This window comes from Lissotriton vulgaris, chromosome 6 (genome assembly GCF_964263255.1).
Source record: "Lissotriton vulgaris chromosome 6, aLisVul1.2, whole genome shotgun sequence".
NCBI classification, from domain to species: Eukaryota; Metazoa; Chordata; class Amphibia; order Caudata; family Salamandridae; genus Lissotriton; species Lissotriton vulgaris.
In genome coordinates, this window is record NC_141694.1 from 1,808,570,079 (window position 1) to 1,808,586,603 (window position 16,525).

At 45.3% G+C, this 16,525-nt stretch overlaps 1 protein-coding gene across 1 annotated transcript in view; it reads left to right on the forward strand.

Moving 5' to 3' along the window:
- The window catches only part of LOC147709548 (uncharacterized), a 572,026-nt gene that overhangs the window by 523,620 nt on the left and 31,881 nt on the right, over positions 1–16,525 (forward strand). The gene's annotated exons all lie outside the window — the stretch shown is intronic.

A 16,525-nucleotide genomic window follows, 5' to 3' on the forward strand; every position in this document is an offset into this window, starting at 1 on the left:
ATGCCCATCATGAGGGTCATTATGGTATATATACCTTTAAAAAGATCCTGAGGGTACCAAGTTAGAGTTCCTCACAAGATCAACTGTCAGAGGTTTGTTGTACAGTCCAATTTGTTGCTGAAATGAAACATGGGCCGCAATTGAGAAATGCATTCATCAGAGTTTCCTAAACGGAATCATTGGGCACCGTCACCTAGTCAGAACTAGGTGTGGGCGGAAAATCCGTTCCGCTCGCGGATTTTGCGGATTTTCGGGAAATTCGCAATCCGCGAGATTCGCGAATCTCCCGCAAAATCCGCAAATCCGCGAGCAGCGGATTTTGCTCGCACTGTTCGCGTGAGTTTGCGCCCCGCGAATAAGTGCAAAATTGCATAAATACGCTCTTAGCAAAACTGAAAGTAACTACTTACCAGGTTCAAAAGTTCAGGCTCATCATTAGTAGCCATTTCCTGTAGTGCTTCCTGAGGGGCCCCTCCAGAGTTCAGTTGCCAGTTGAAACTATTATGTGACCCTGCTCTGAACCTCAGAATAGTTACACATATGCCACAAAGGTCCTGAATTACAGCTAAGGGAGACAAGCAGGAGCCAGGCTGGAAGTTAAAATCCATTAATCAGCCCCTAATTCATTATTGTCAGTTGGGGCAGGGCAGGTGTTGTAACTAATTTTGCAACAATGAAAGCACTTAGCAAGTGCAAAAGATCACTAATCAGGGCGCACTAAGGAAGCAGGTGCCAGCTAAAAAAATATTCTGTGACACATTAATCAGCCCCAAATTAATTCAGGTCACTTGAGGCAGGGAAGGTGTGCTTTGCTTTGCCGAAAATAATGTACACTGGACAACCAGAGGGTGTGGTGATGAAACAGAGGGTGGCATGGGTGGGCCAGAGGGTGGCATGAGTAGTCAGAGAGTGGCAGTGGTGACAGAGAGTGGCAGTGATGAAGAAGAGTGTCCCAAACAGGCTGGACACGTAGAAACAACAAGTTCGCAAAACTTGCGACCCGACAGGTAAGTTCGCAAATTGCGAAATTGTAAAAACCCTCGCGAACTGGCAGAAACACGGGCGAACACAAAAAAAAAAAAATCCGCAAATTCGCGGGAATTCGCGGATTTTGCGGATTGCGAATCCGCAAATCCGCAAAATTCGCGAACGCGAGATCCGCAAAATTCGCCCATGCTTAGTCAGAACCCACAGATGAAAGGCTTAGAACAACAAGAAAGACATACAATAAATGTGTGTTCTTACAGCCATAGATGCATGCCATACGTACCATATAAGCTCCAAGATTGCTAGCTAATCTGTACGGATGGAAAGTGCTTGAAATGGGCGAAATAATGACTACAGGGAGAAACCAAAAAGAAAGGGACAGATCAGAGGACCAAGTTAAAATATTGTAATTATTGGGACGTTCACAGTCAATGTACTGTTGACGGTCAGCCAGAAATTACTCTGAACTGTTCGGGATTTTTTTAAACCCCAATAGCGTTGTTTCATTTAAAGGAAAAAGGTCAAAGTTGTGACTAATTCCTACGATCATGAAAAGTGCTGTGCATCAAGAAAAGACATTTGGAATTATTCGGAGGTAAAAGATAATAGTCTTACCCAAAAAAGGTATAGATTCACACCTAGGGAGAACATATTTCCTCCACAGAGTGAGTACCTAAAATCAAGGGACAATAATAAAATGTATACGTTTTCATGAACCTTTCCCTGTTGATTCAAACAGCGTAAGAGTAATATCCTATTGTCCCAATATGCATGCTTGAAGAGACTGTCTATAAGGAAGTCCTTAGAATCAAAGAATATAGGACACATGTGCATCAATGTGGAGATTTCCATACACCATTCCTAACAAATTCTGAAGGCGTTAAAGTAGCATCCTAATACCCCAATACACCTACCTGTCATTAAGTTGTCACTGGCAAGATCGCCCCTGGTCAAATGCGGTATAAAACACATAAGCCCCCGGAATTAACACGATCCCCTTACAGACATCTTCAAATTTTATAATAAGTGTGACCTCTTCACTTATGGTTTCTAGTGTGTATAAAGTGAACCTACCTCGCTAGGAAGCAGAGGTAACACGAGTCATCTCTACCCTATATTCTATGTTATAATGCCCCCAAGAATTCATTAGAAACAAAAAGATCCAAGTGCACACGTACCTCGCTACGAATAGGGCGAGATTCCAAATTAGATAAATTGGGACCGTTCTTAGAGTAGCACTTCCAATATGTGCAGCGGCCAATTACAAACATAAATGCAGCACCTGGATCAAAGGGAATAGTAACAGGGGCCATCATTAGAATAACCGGACCAGCTTCGAAGTAACCAGCATTTCACCAGAGAACACCCCCCGTAGTTTCCAGCATACCTGTAGTCGGGCACCGGGATCGCAAAGCACCGTAGGTTTGAGACGCCGAAAGTCTGATTGATGGCGCCATTTTTAAAGACCTTCTAAATTACGTCAAAGCGCCTCCCCGACCCGGAGGAATCGTCACATGATACAGGAGATGACGGCTTCATTAAAAACGTGACAGCCATTTCTAAAAAGACCTAAATTCAAGCCAAAGCACGGCGGACATTTCTTAAAGGACATATCTTCATGCCCGAACATAGTTGTATTCATAAAATAAAGCGGCCGAATTCCCTGACATTAAGTACAAGTATGATAATTTCAAATAATATTTTGGGCAGGTATTAACGAGACCCTATCATGTGTTTTAACACACCACCCCGATTCGAGCAACCTTCACGTGGGCTACTTAATTTTGGAGGCATAGAAGCCTTATTAGTGCCGGCGAAATTAGCCGGATACTCGAAAAAAATGGCTATGTTGCAGACCATAGGTATCAAAGGTCATAGGGCAACGGTCCTATGGAGAGTATGTTTCAAGGCAGACAAGCTATACAGGAAAATAGATTGGTGAAGAAAAGAACAGAATAAGACAAGAAGGAAATCTGTCAAATAAACAGTATGATTTCAAGAGGGCAAGATATGCAGGAAAGTAGATTTAGAGAAAAGAATCAAAAGATATATTAGTATAAGTGGAGAGTTACAAAATGATTTACAAAACAAAATACTCAGGATTATTTTACATATTACACAATGAGTCAGAAAATCTTTATATTTCTCTGGCATGAAACCCATCTGTGATTAGCAAAAGAATATGCATTAAGATCAGGCAAAGGAATAGATGTATTTCATATGCAGTATGGAATATTGCATCACAGATAGTCCCAGAGTATTAATGCCAATTCAGTCACTCAGCCAAGAAAGTAATGCAGTTCTGTGACTGTATTATGCCCCATCTGAGTGGCTTTTAAACGACAAATCCATTTTGCTTCCCTTTGTCTGAGTGCTAATTCACGGTCACCTCCCCTGACATCCTGAGGGATGTACTCTATACCATGGAACCAGAAGGTTGGATCATCATGGTGGACATCATTATAGTGGACACTCACTGGTTATCGGCTGTCCCTATTGATGATCGCTCTGTGATGTTCTTGAATTTTAGCCTTCAGTGAACAAACAGTACTGCCTACATATATGGTGTTGCATTTACATCCCAAAATGTACACCACATATGGAGTGTTGCAATTAATAAAGTTGTTGCTCTTATATCTCTTAGTGGAGTTGTACATGAATTCAGTAATCTTTTTGAGGCCAGAGGGGAAAATATTACAGGACCCACAAACATAAAAGCCTTGGGGTTTAGAAGGTAGCCACAAGTTTCGAGGGGTGGTCACATGGCTGGTACATAATGTGTCACGTAGTGACCTACCTTTGCGGTAAGTAACCAAGGGCCTATCTGTTATCACATTCGATAGTCCCGGGATGTCCTTCAGAGTTTTCCAATTCTTTTTGAGTATTCCATATATTTTAGAGCTGTTCAAGTTATACTGTGTTTAAAACCTCGTTTTGTGTTCATTATTCCCATTTCTATTTGTGTCTTTGTGTTTGAACATTAATGTGTCTTCCCTTTTTAGTTTGTTCGCTCTCTGTACAGCTGCATTTATGATGTTTCTCTGTAACCTCTTTTTAGGAATCTGTTACTAGCTGTTCTTACATTTTTGGCAAAGGTATCATCCTCACTGCAATTTCTCCTCAGCCTTACCATCGCTCCATACGGGATATTATTAAGTACCGTATGTGGATGTGCACTCTCAGCGTGCAACATCGCGTTACAGGCTGTTTCCTTTCTATAGAGTGTGCTTTGCACCACACACTCTTTTACAAAGAAGTGTATATCTTGAAAGTTGATACTCTCCTTGCCTTGTGTCATGGTCAGCTTGACATTACAGTCATTGTCATTAGGATACGAATGGAATGAGTTTATTTGTTCCGTGGATCCCGACCATAAAACAATGACGTCGTCTATGTACCTCCCCCAGAACACGATGTAATCAGTCCAGGGGGAGGCACAACCACGCCATGCATGCTCCCTCTCGAACCACCCCATGAAGAGGCAGGCGTACGGGTTTGATGATACCAAGTGGTGTCATGCAGGAAATAGATGTTAGTCAAAATGATATCAATCATTTCCAACAGCATTTCGTTAAAGTCATGCTGTTCTGCTTGTTCTTTGTCCAGAAATGATTGTTATTATTATACAGCGTACAGAGCGCATGGTTACTCCAACGGAGTGTCCCCGCGCTAAACACCAGTTAAAACATAGCAACTGCGCCCCAAACCACTTCCACACCCTGCAGCCCATAATGTGACGACTACCTATGGCCTATTTTCAGCCATACAAAGGCAGGTTGAATAGCCATGTCTTACGTTTTTTTCGAAACACAGTCTCTGAAGGGCACTTCCTTAGGTCAACAGGGAGGTTAAGTCAAGCTTTGGCCACAAGAAATCCAAAGGAACTCCCACCTGGCCGTACCTTTCGCACCTTAGGCACGATCAGCTTTGCCGTGCCCATTGACTTTAGGCAGCGTTCAGGTCTGTAGGCTTTAAAAAGGGGCTGCAAAAAGCTCAGCCATTGCTTATTAAAGATCCTGTAGGTGAAACACAAGGCCTTAAAAGCAACTCTGGCTTGTATGGGGAGGCAGTGTAATTTCCTCAGAGCCTCTCCAACCGGGGCCCGACCTAGGGATGTGCAGTATTCAGTGGACTGCCACATTCTGAACCTTCTGCAAGATGTTCACATTTTTTAGGGTCACCCCAGGTACAGGATGTTGCAATAGTCTAGACGTGACGTAACAAGGGCCTGTATAATCGTCCGTCTAGCCTCTACTGGGAGAAGGTCCGAAAATGTTTACCCCATGTCTCAGCACAATATTTGCCAAGGGGCGCATATAAATATTAAATAGGGTAGGGTTAAGAGCCGAACCCTGCGGCACCCCTTGCGACAATAGACAGACTCTGGATTCAAAACAATGCTGGAGGACCTGGAAAGATCTATTCTCCAGGTAGTTTTTAATCCACATCCATATCACTCCACTGAGTCCGGCCTCCCTCAACCGTTCTAGGAGAAGGCCGAAGGAGATCAAGTCAAACGCGGCACGAGGTCAAGGAGGATGAGCGCGGTAGTTCTACCCTCGTTGGCAGCCATTTTTAGAGCCTCTGAGTCAAAAAAGAAGAGCCGACTCTGTACTATGTCTGGGTCTAAACCCAGATTGAGTTTCATGCAGTACTTATCTCTCTTCCAAGAATAGGGACAAGTGATAGTTCAGATGTTTCTCCGAAATCTTATCAATGCGCGAAGGTTAGCAGTTGCACACCATTGTTTGTCTATTTTCCTTATTCGTCAAATTAATCCTGTTTGCTTGCAGACTGGGAACGTGCCTCGCCTCATTGCAAATGTGTACACTGAAGCAACAATTGCAGCAACTCTGTGCTGCAAGACCTATCGCACAGCTTCAAAGAGGTGACTTACAACTTTTCCGTGTTCAATATTTTTATTCCATATTTTTCCAAAGTTCATCCAACTTCACTTTTCGCGTCTTTTTATACCCTTCGTCAGGGGCAGCTGTTTAAATATGAAAATAACATGGGTTTTATGTTATTTTCATATTTAAACAGCTCCCCTGACGAAGGGTATAAAAAGACCAAAAATGCATTGGGAGTAAAATGTTAAGCTGTAAAACGTGAATTTATGTCCCTACGTGATGTGGTAAGAGGCCGGGATTGGCACAACTGCCTCATGTGAAGAAAATGGGACTTTGGGCAGTGTTACTGTGAGTTAGAAATGTCGAGTTGAAGATGTGCGATTTGTCTTGCAGCACAGAGTAACTGCAATTGAAGCTCCAGTCTCCGAAAACTTAGCCACATTAGGTAGAAGAGATATGGGTCTAAGGAGGGATTTTTTTATTTTTTTTTATGATGGCACCACCATGGCATGCTTCCAGTTACTAGGGACCTCACCAGAGCTAAAAGAAGTATTCAGAAGCGAGGTAAGGACTGGAGCAATTACTTCTTTCCCTAGCCTCACATATTTTGAGGGAATCTGGTCACGATGCGACCCGGATTTAACTGCTTCCATAAGTTTAAGAACCCCACTTATTCCAGGTAGGGCGAAAGTCAAACAAATAATACTACCGAACAACTCTATTGCAGGAGCATGTATATGATTCTTGCTACTTTCCGGGAAGGCAGCATAGATGTCATCAATCTTGCTCATAAAGAAGTCTGCAACCTGATTGCAGTAATCAGTGGAGGCAGGCACTGTAGCTGTTGCACGATGTAAAGAGGACAGTTCTCTTACTACATTGAAAATATTTTAAGTGGAGTTTTTGATAACACCCACCCACGCCGCCTGCCACATGCTAGACCACATCTTCTCCGCTAGCCCCACGTCTCCTTCAACCATACCACCCAACCCCACTGGACCGACCACCGATGCGTCCACTTTACCTTCAGGAAGCCCACCGCACATCGCCGCACCCAACAGATGCCTCCTCGCTGCTGAGAGAAAAGTCACAGAAGAGCAGATAGCTACCGCCCTCGCCCAGAGCCCACCAGCCGACCCCACCAAACCCAACACCGCCACCCTCAACCTCCGACAGTGGATCAACGACTGTGCCAGCACCCTCGCCCCACTCAAGACACCCTTCAACAGCCACACCATCAAGAAAACCACCTGGTTCACTGCAGACCTCCAGGCCTCCAAGCATACTTGCCAGAAACTGGAGATGAAATGGCTCCGCGAACGATCAGCAGATAGCCACACGGCCCTCAAGAATGCCACCCGCAGACACCATCAACCCATCAGAACCACCAAGAGGACTGCATTCAAGGACCGCCAGATAACAACGCACACAACAGCAAAGAGCTCTTCAACATTGTGAAGGAACTCTCCAACCCCAGCTCCAACAACAACAACATAATTCCTTTCACAGGACCTGTGCGACTCACTGACCACCTACTTCCACTGCAAGATCGCAGACATCCACAACAGCTTCAATGTCACAATCACCCTGCCAACCTCCAAGACTCCCACTGCCACGATCACCTGCCGCCTGACCGCATGGTCCAACGTCAACAACAATGACACCATCAAAATCATGAACTCCGTCCACTCTGGAACCCCGTCTGACTCATGCCCACACCATGTCCTCAACAAAGCCAGCACAATCATCGTACCCCACCTCCGGAAAGTCATTAACACCTCCCTCAAGTCAGCAACCTTTCCACAGAGCTGGAAGCAAGCCAAGATCAACGCCTTACTCAAGAAACCCAAGGCAGACCCCAAGGGCCTCAAGAATTTCCGTCCCATCTCCCTGCTCCCGTTCCCGGTGAAGGTCACTGAGAAAATCGCCAAGAAAGCAACCGACCCGCTACCTCGAGGACAACAACATCCTGGACCCATCCAAGTCCGGGATCCGCAGCAACCACAGCACCGACACTGCCCTCATCGCCGCCACCCACGACATCAGGACCCTAATCGACAACGGAGAAAAAGCAGCCCTCATACTCCTGGACCTGTCAGCCACCTTGGACACGGTCTGCCACCAGACACTACAAATACACCTACATGACGCCGAGATCCAAGAAAAGGCCCCGGACTGGACCACATCCTTCCTCTCTAGGAGATCACAGAGCGTCCGCCTCCTTAACTTTAGCTCCACCACCACCAACATCATCTGCGGCGTACCCCAGGGCTCCTCCTTCAGCCCAACATTGTTCAACATATACATGGCATCCCTCGCCTACGTCGCCCGCCAGCACAACCTCAACATAATTTCCTATTCGATGACACCCAGCTGATCATCTCCCTCACAAAAGACCCTGACCCCGCCAAAACCAACCTCCACGAAGGAATGAAGGCCATCGCTGAATGGATGAGGAACAGCCGACTGAAGCTGAACTCAGACAAGACGGAAGTCCTCATCCTCGGCTCCACCCCTTCAGCATGGGATGACTCCTGGTGGCCAACATCGGTAGGAACAGCCCCGACATCCACTGACCACGCATGCAACCTGGGGGTCATCCTCAACTCCACCCTCTCCATGACCAAACCGGTCAACGCAGTCTCCTCATCCTGCTTCAACACCCTACAAATGCTCTGCAGAATCTTCAAGTGGATCCCCGCCGAAACGAGAAGAACAGTAACTCAGGGACTCGTCTCCAGTAGGCTGGACTACGGAAATGCCCTCTACGCAGGAACGTTGAACAAACGACTCAGCTTCTATGCCCCACCCGCAAGCTCCGCTCCGCCGCCCTCGCCCTTGCCACAGTGTCACACATCTAAAGAACAACCACCGGCGGCAGATCCTTCTCCCACCTTGCCGCTAAGACCTGGAACACCCTCCCCACCAACCTATGGCAGACCCAAGACCTCATGGCCTTCAGACGACTTCTCAAGACCGGGCTCTTCGATCAGTAGCAGCACCCCCCCCTCCTCCAGCACTTTGAGACCCTCACAGGTAAGTAGCGTACTTTACAAATGTCCTGATTGATTGATTGATTGGTTGGCGGTTTCAATGTATTCACAGTAAAACTCCCTCCGTACTCTCCTAATGCGTTGCTGGTACAGATGCTGATGATTTCAGCCTGTAGGAAGCTGGCTCCCTATATAGTGTACTAAAAAGAAGTACACTGTGCAGAGAGCACAGTGGGTCCCCAATTGGCTGACAGAGGCAAAAATAGATAATACTAATGCTTTCTTTGTTGTAAAGTGGTTGAGCAGTTATGCTTATCAGTGGGTAGTGCTAAGCATTTGTTATACTAATAAAGGCAACAAATGAGACATCCCCTCAAAGAATAAATCCGAGACCAATCTAGAAAAATTACACTTCTTCATATATATTTCAAAACTAAGAACTTCGTTCAAAGGTAAGTACTTCAAATCAATTTTCACAATTGAGCAAACAGTTCAAACGTGTGCTCAATTACACACAGTACAGTCCTATGGAAGGAAAAGTCATGTATGCATTAAAGAGAAGTACAGCCAAGGTTGAAAGCACTACCAGCAGTTCTTCGTGAACTGTCCGGTTTCCACCTGGAGCAGAATACTGGTGAGTTTGGAGGCTGGGTGCTGCGAAGGGGGGTCATCTAAAAAGAGGCTGCATAGGGGGTTCGGGAACAAGTCTGAGAGCTCCCACATGGGTGCTTAGGTCACAAGGGCTTTTGGAGCAAGGAGGCACAGCCAGTTTGTCAGTCTCAAGGCCTGGCGGTTCAGGTGCAGATTTGTTTGGCTGGTTGAGCTGGATGCACAAAGGTGATCTTAGCAGTTAGTGACAAACATCTGGCAGTTGCAAAATCAGGACAGCTGGGCCACTCAAGAAGGAGTCTCAGTGATGCTTACGTACCTTGGTGTCTGCTCTGTTGTGGTGTAGTGGGATTCTCACTGTTTGTGTTTGGTGCAGAGTGGATCCAGTTGGTCCTGATGTCTTCACACTTGGATGGGTGGTAGATCTGACCTATCAGAGCAAGAGTACATTGCCTGGTCATTTGGGGCTTCGGTTGGGCCAGGGGGTTGAAAGGTGGTGGACTGGACTGTTTGTCGATGCCTGCAAACTGCTTGGGAGTAGCTCCTCTTCTCCAAGGTAGATTGTAGGTTTAGTGCTGGCAGGCTACCCAAGGCTTCAGTAGTTCTCCAGCTTGCAAGAGGAGTCACTATGTTGCGATTGTCAAGAGAGAAGCGAGCAACCTGAGTTTTGTGCCAAAAGTTCATAGGTCTTCTGCAGATCCCGCCAGGCAGATAATCTTCTTCATCAATCTTCTCTTGATCTGTCGAATCTGAGTACGTTGGTTCAGGGGTGTCACCTAAATATTCAATTTATGGGTGTTTATGGGGAGTGACAGGTAGTAGCCAATGGGCTGCTTACCTTTAGGCCAATCACAGTGGAGACTTAGACATAACCCTGACCCTAGAAAGCTAATTCCACCCAAAACAATATGGAGGAATCTGAAAAGCGGGGTTCACATCATCTAGTCCCCTTAGGGGTGGTGCTGGCTGAATGTGTACACACCTCCTAAATGTTCCACTTGTCTTGCTGCCAAAAAGTGGCGTCCAGACAGGTGGGTGGGCATCGCCACTATTTGGAGAGGTCTGGGTTGCATAACAAAGACAGAAGGGCCTTTGAAGTTTACTGTGCTGGCCTCTGAGAGTGAGGGCTCTCATCTGAGGAGGTCAGAAACATGTCTAATGTGGTTCGTTGGTCGGGACCAGTTGGTAAACTCACTAGTAGTTGGTAGGTTTTCAAGGGGCACCACTAAGGTGCCCTCTCAGTGCATTTATTATTGAACCCAATGCAAGCATCATTGTGGGCCTATTAAGACCAGATGTTTGGTACTCATGGAGCTGGGGAACTCATGATCACAAGTGCCCAGCTCATGTACTCATTATGCCTTCCCTGTGCACTGGGGAAATTGAGGGTTAATCTTAGATACTACATGGAAATATCCACTCACACAGATATGCCCACACATGGGGTATAGTGCAAACTACCCTAGGGCTGTGGGGCCTGCTGTAGGGGTGCTTACCTATACCACATGCAAATATGTACTGGAATGTCACACACATGTCTATGTCATGTCTACTCTTCAGTTTTCTCTCCACCAAGACATTCTGTCTGCAATAGCAGTTTGCATGAGCTTGGAGAAGGGCCCCTTAGGGTGCACAATTCTTGATGCAGCCCTCAGGTGCCCTCTGTAGTTCCAATACCCTGGGTACCAGGAGTACCTATTACTAGAGACTTACATGAAGGCTAAAGCTGTACCAATTGTAGAACAATGATGCAGCTTGGAGAAATAAAACTGGTACTGGGGACCTGGTTAGCAGGAATCCAGCACAGTCAATATGAGGTGGGTACTGCAACAAAAACCCAGTTTCCTCCACAAATCCTCACCTCCCCCACCTACCCACCCCCAGCCCATACAGGCCAGGAGACCTCAGCCACAACCTGGGAAAGTCTTCTTGGTCTATCAGGAGAGGAAGGGTAAGGAAACAGGCTGGATTGTTGCAGGGCCTACTCTGCCTTGCATCCTGTCTAGGTCACTTTCTTTGGGAAGCAGACCTACCTCAACAGTGTCAGGACCCACGTTAAAATACACTTCTTTAGTTTATTTTCCCATTCTTTGCGCACCAAACCACTTTGGGGTCAGATATGTCCACCTCTGCCAACCCTATCTTAGCTAAGGCAGCCCCCAGCTTACCCAAAGAGGTTACCTACAACTTGAGTAACTCCACCATGACCAACAGCGTCAGGGGGCCTAGCTTTTTGGACAGGCAATCAGACCATTATGCCTAGGACTGTGCAGCTATAATGGATAACGCCCAGAAGAGGCTACTGACAGCTGTCAGTGCCCAGAGTTACACTCTTAGCTCTTTGCTGGCAGGCAAAGGGGCTAACTTACAGGCTTCTTGGAGTTCAGATTATCTGTGTCAAGCTTGAGAATGGGGGGTTGCTATATCCTGTATCAAACACCCTCCTTCCATTATCTCTTCTGTTAACTGAGGAGCCACCATCTCATGCTTAATAGATGCCTGACTTGTCAGGACTTCTTGTGAGGCAGGTAGACTACACATTTGGACCATCAGGATCCTGCTACCGGGTGAACTTAGGTGTTCTGTGAGCATTGGGCTTTGGAGTATGTGTGACTACAAGTCCTTGCTCCCCGCCTGGGCCCTTAACGTGAAATGTAACCACGTTATTAAAAATTAATTCTTTCAGCAATACTGAAGTGTTCCTGAAAACTGTAAGTAATGCGGTCACACGTTTTCGCCACAGGTTAGGGTGTACCTTAGAGTGTACATATCGCCGTGGCGCTCCGTCCTGAAGAAAGCCTCGCAAAATTGCATCTATGAGGCTGAAACATGTCACCACATTTCTTTCACACCAGTGATGTGATAATTTATCCAGTCTGTCATACATTTGCCATTTTTATCTTTGACTTACTTTTCGACTAATAAATAATTCTTGCGGTTTGGTAAATTCAATTTTAACTTTTCACTTACTTCACAATTTCACACTGTCACTACCAAATCAACCTGCTCCACTATAATCAGGCATTATAGCACACCAGAGAGGCATTTTGCCTCTCTGGTGGGAACCCAATGATGAACCATGTCACCAACTAGGTTGGTGAGTGAGGGTTCTTTTAACACTCTTTTTGTCTAAGTTATTTCTCTTGGCTCCACTCTTTTGTTGTTTCTGTTAGGGGTACACCAGTGCCACCAAGGGAGTCCCCCCTTTTGGAGCATGAGCTCCTTGGATTACTGTAACATGGCTATAGGTTGCCCACCTTTTCTACACTGCCTTCCTTTTCTCTGCTTCTGGGGTATACTTGCACTAGATGCAGGTTTCAGCAGCTTCAGAATCCTTGGGAGAAGACTGTAACTGGGCCACTCCCTCTTTTGGGCTCAGACCAACCTCTAGGCGGTCATTTCCAAGGAGACAATCAAGAAGGGAGGTCTGTACTGACTACCACCCTTCTCCATCTAAGCGTCACGGCTATTTCTATGGGTACAACATCCACAGGCCTGGGATAGCCCTGACGCTTCTAGTCTCACCTGGAATATTCTGGTTTAAGAGTACCAACTTACAGGCACCCTAATGTGACTGGGCCGGGTATATCTAAGTGCAATGGCTTGGATTCCATTCACCAGTGGGTAATGGAAGTGTATGGTTACCTCTGGAATCTCCAACTGAAAGCTATAATGACTTTCTCATTTGAGGAATCATCCTCAAGGCCTACAATGGCAACCCTGAAGCTGTACCAGTGGGTTTGTTTCTAGGACAGGAAGGGTCCTTGGCTTGGTTCCCTGTGTGTTTACAGTTAAGGCATTAAAGGCCTTATTCACAAAGGTAAACTGAGATGAAAGTCTAACTTTACGACTTTCAGAATTCAAAAATGGCATTCACGAGTATTAAAGTTCACTTTTGTTTCAGTTAAACTTCAGTTTTGGTCTTAAGTTTAACTGACACCAAAAGTAGAGTTTTTGGAACCCCAGTTATTACACTGGACCCAGTCTTGGTTTGTGAGGGGTCTCAGGCGCCACCCTACTGGTCAGGTTTTCGGGGGCATGCAAAGTTGTGCTTTTCTTGGTTTTTAGAATTGTCCACCTTTTTCTCTTGAGAGGGCTAAGCAACCCCTTTCTTTTGGCCATCCGTGATTACTTTTGGACACTCTTACAAACATAGTACCCTTCATGTAATCATAGGCCTCTTCCTAGTTAAGTGTTAGGAATCTATCCCTGCACTAACCAGAGAACAGTTCCCATAAGAGAGAGCCACAATACATGTGGCTGACCTTCCTCATTCTACAATCGATCACGAAAGCTGTGAACCATTTTGTGATGTCATCACCTTCTGTATATTTGGGGACAATCTCTTTGGGGATTTTAGGATCAAAAGATTCTTCTTTCTACCTATATATTCTTGGCTGCCACCAGAGATGGGTCCTAAGCAAAACTCAATTCTTTCTTTTGTCATAGTGAGGATTTTGGCTTCTAAAGCTGCCCTCTTGGCTAGCTGTAACGGAGTAACCTGCCCCCAGGATCTAAATCAGGCCCTATATTTATGTCAGTTTTAAACAAATTATGTTTCAGTGTCAACCTAAGGGCATTATGATCACTATCTGCATGGGTATGAGACATTGTGGCAGAGGGCGAGGTCTAAGATGATATAGTACATCTGTTTCTTACTATTGCCTCCTACAAAAGTGAGATCAAGTTGGTAGTCTTACCTAAATTGACCATTGTAAAAACGCAAACCCTGAGCCAGGGTAAGGGACAATAACTGAATGGCATCTGCTGACCCGTTTTTAAGTGGTTTTGCCTCCACCCTCTGGATTCCTCTTGCCTCATCCTCACTTTCTGTGATAAATGTTAACTCTTCCAGGAGCTCATTTGTGGGGTTAAAATTGACTGCAAGTCTGATGGGTGATTTTTTTGAGCATTCAGAAAGATGGAGACAAAGCAATGCTTATCATTAGTGAGTCAGTATTCCTAAGTGTATTGTGGTTATAGATATTGTACATATTTTCCATGCAACTTTTTTTGCAGCTAATACACAAGCCCAGTATATTATTGCTACCAAGCTCTAGCCTTTTTTTGTGATATTGGCTGTGTTTTTACCCAGAGAAATAGCCCACAGACGGTCATCCCGCCCTCAATCGGACTACCTCAAGGCTATAGTTAGTACACTGCTGCATAAAGAGTTATTCTAAAGCCCATGGCTCTTGCAATAGAAACACATCAAATTTACTAAAAAAGAGGAACCCATTTTACAAGTTTTCCTCGATGGTCTGCTATGTTCCATGACAACACTGTGAAAGGTAACATGCTACTTTCGTCTGGGCATTGAGGTGTATTAGTAATGAAATGTTCTTGGCTTGTCCCAATGAATTCTGTTGAAGGCTTGTCGCTATCTGCTTGGTAAGCAGATATCCCTTATAATATGATTGTCTGCTGGTGCTGAACGAATGTGTCTATGTTACTTACAGTGTGCTCAGAGATAGATATATATTGCTATAGGCTGCTATTACATGGTCACAGACAAATAGACATGTGGGAATACTGAAATTCGAAAAAATTAGTGGTTAATAATGGGCCTTTTAGTCAATCAACTATTCTCAGTGGATATATCTTGGAACAATTAGGAATAATTACCTTCCCTATGGCAGCTCTGACTCTCTTAATTGCAGCTCGAATATGTTTCAAAAGTAGTTAACAAGGGGCATGCGTTGAGTTATAATCCAATGTGTGACTTTGTTCACCAAAGAATCTGTAGGGTCCGTTTGGTTTAAGTCTTGGGACGTTAGTCATATATACAGAGCATTGGCTTTTGCATCCGAGTAAGGTTGAAGTCAACCGATTAGCATCTAGGAAAACATTGTCCCAGTTCCTTCATGACTATTATATGTTCCATAGTTAGTGTTAGCCTTGGCATTTAAAGTAACAAGTTCACTAGTGTCTGGCGACAGGAGGAGAAATTATTGATCATGTTCTTAGCCTCATGGTGTAGTAAAAGGGTTAGGAAACGTTGGCCCATTTCTAGCAGTACGATACTCTAGATTAGTTGCACAGTCTAGAACTTTGGCTGGTTGGTGGCTACAGGTAGGTCGTCTCCTCCCATCTTCTTAGAATGGGGCTGACAACCCTGATAACACTGGCAAGCCTCAGATTTTTCTGTTGGTTGTTTTGCAAGTTCTCTCTTGAGGTCTGAGTTCAGCTTGTAGAGATCACATGCATTGTGGTTAGTTATCTCCACAATGGGTTTAGGTGGTTTCCTTCCATCCTTAGGTTATCAATGAGCAGAAATGTACTCTGTGTGCAGTTTGAGGATGACTGCAAATCTAGAGAAGGAGGTGGTGGCAGATCGTTTGTTAGGTCAAGCAGTGCGGAAAAACGATTGCTGATCATCAATCTGCATACGGGGATCTGGATCCAAGTAAAGTTGGGGGACGCATCAGCCTTATCAAGAAAGATACCAACAACAAAAAGACTTAACCTCTTCCGTGCGGCCGCGATTTTTCCCGTGTGCGGCCGCCGGACGAACACGGGCGGGCCATGACGAACCCCAGCCGTCATCAGCACACGAGCACCGTAGTGCATGACGGTTGGGGTTCGTCACCAGCATGGAAGGGGTTAAGCAAGGCTGCATGCTGTCCCGACCTTATTTAAGCTATTTCTTCCAGACCTTATCCCGCTACTAAACACCAGCAATTCGCACTCTCCAAAAGTCGGGAATCTAGCTTTACCATGTCTAATTTATGCTGATGACTTTGTTCTGATCAGCCAAACGAAGGTGGGTGTACAGAATCTTCTTAACACTACATTTGGTTACTCTGAGACAAAAAATCTGAACATCAACTGAGAGAAAACCAAAACTATGAGAATCAAAAAGAATTCTAAGCAAACACCTGTCTGGTTGTGGAGCAAGACCCGCATAGACTCAGTAAAAGAGTATACATATCTAGGGGTGATCATTGATAAAGGTGGGCATTTTGCTGCCCAAAGGGACACAATGAAAAAGAAAGGAACAGCCCTAGCAATATCGTTGAGAAACCTTAACTCTAAACTGAGCGGCCCCTCACTTTCCCGACTGGTCAAAGTAATACGAGCAAAACT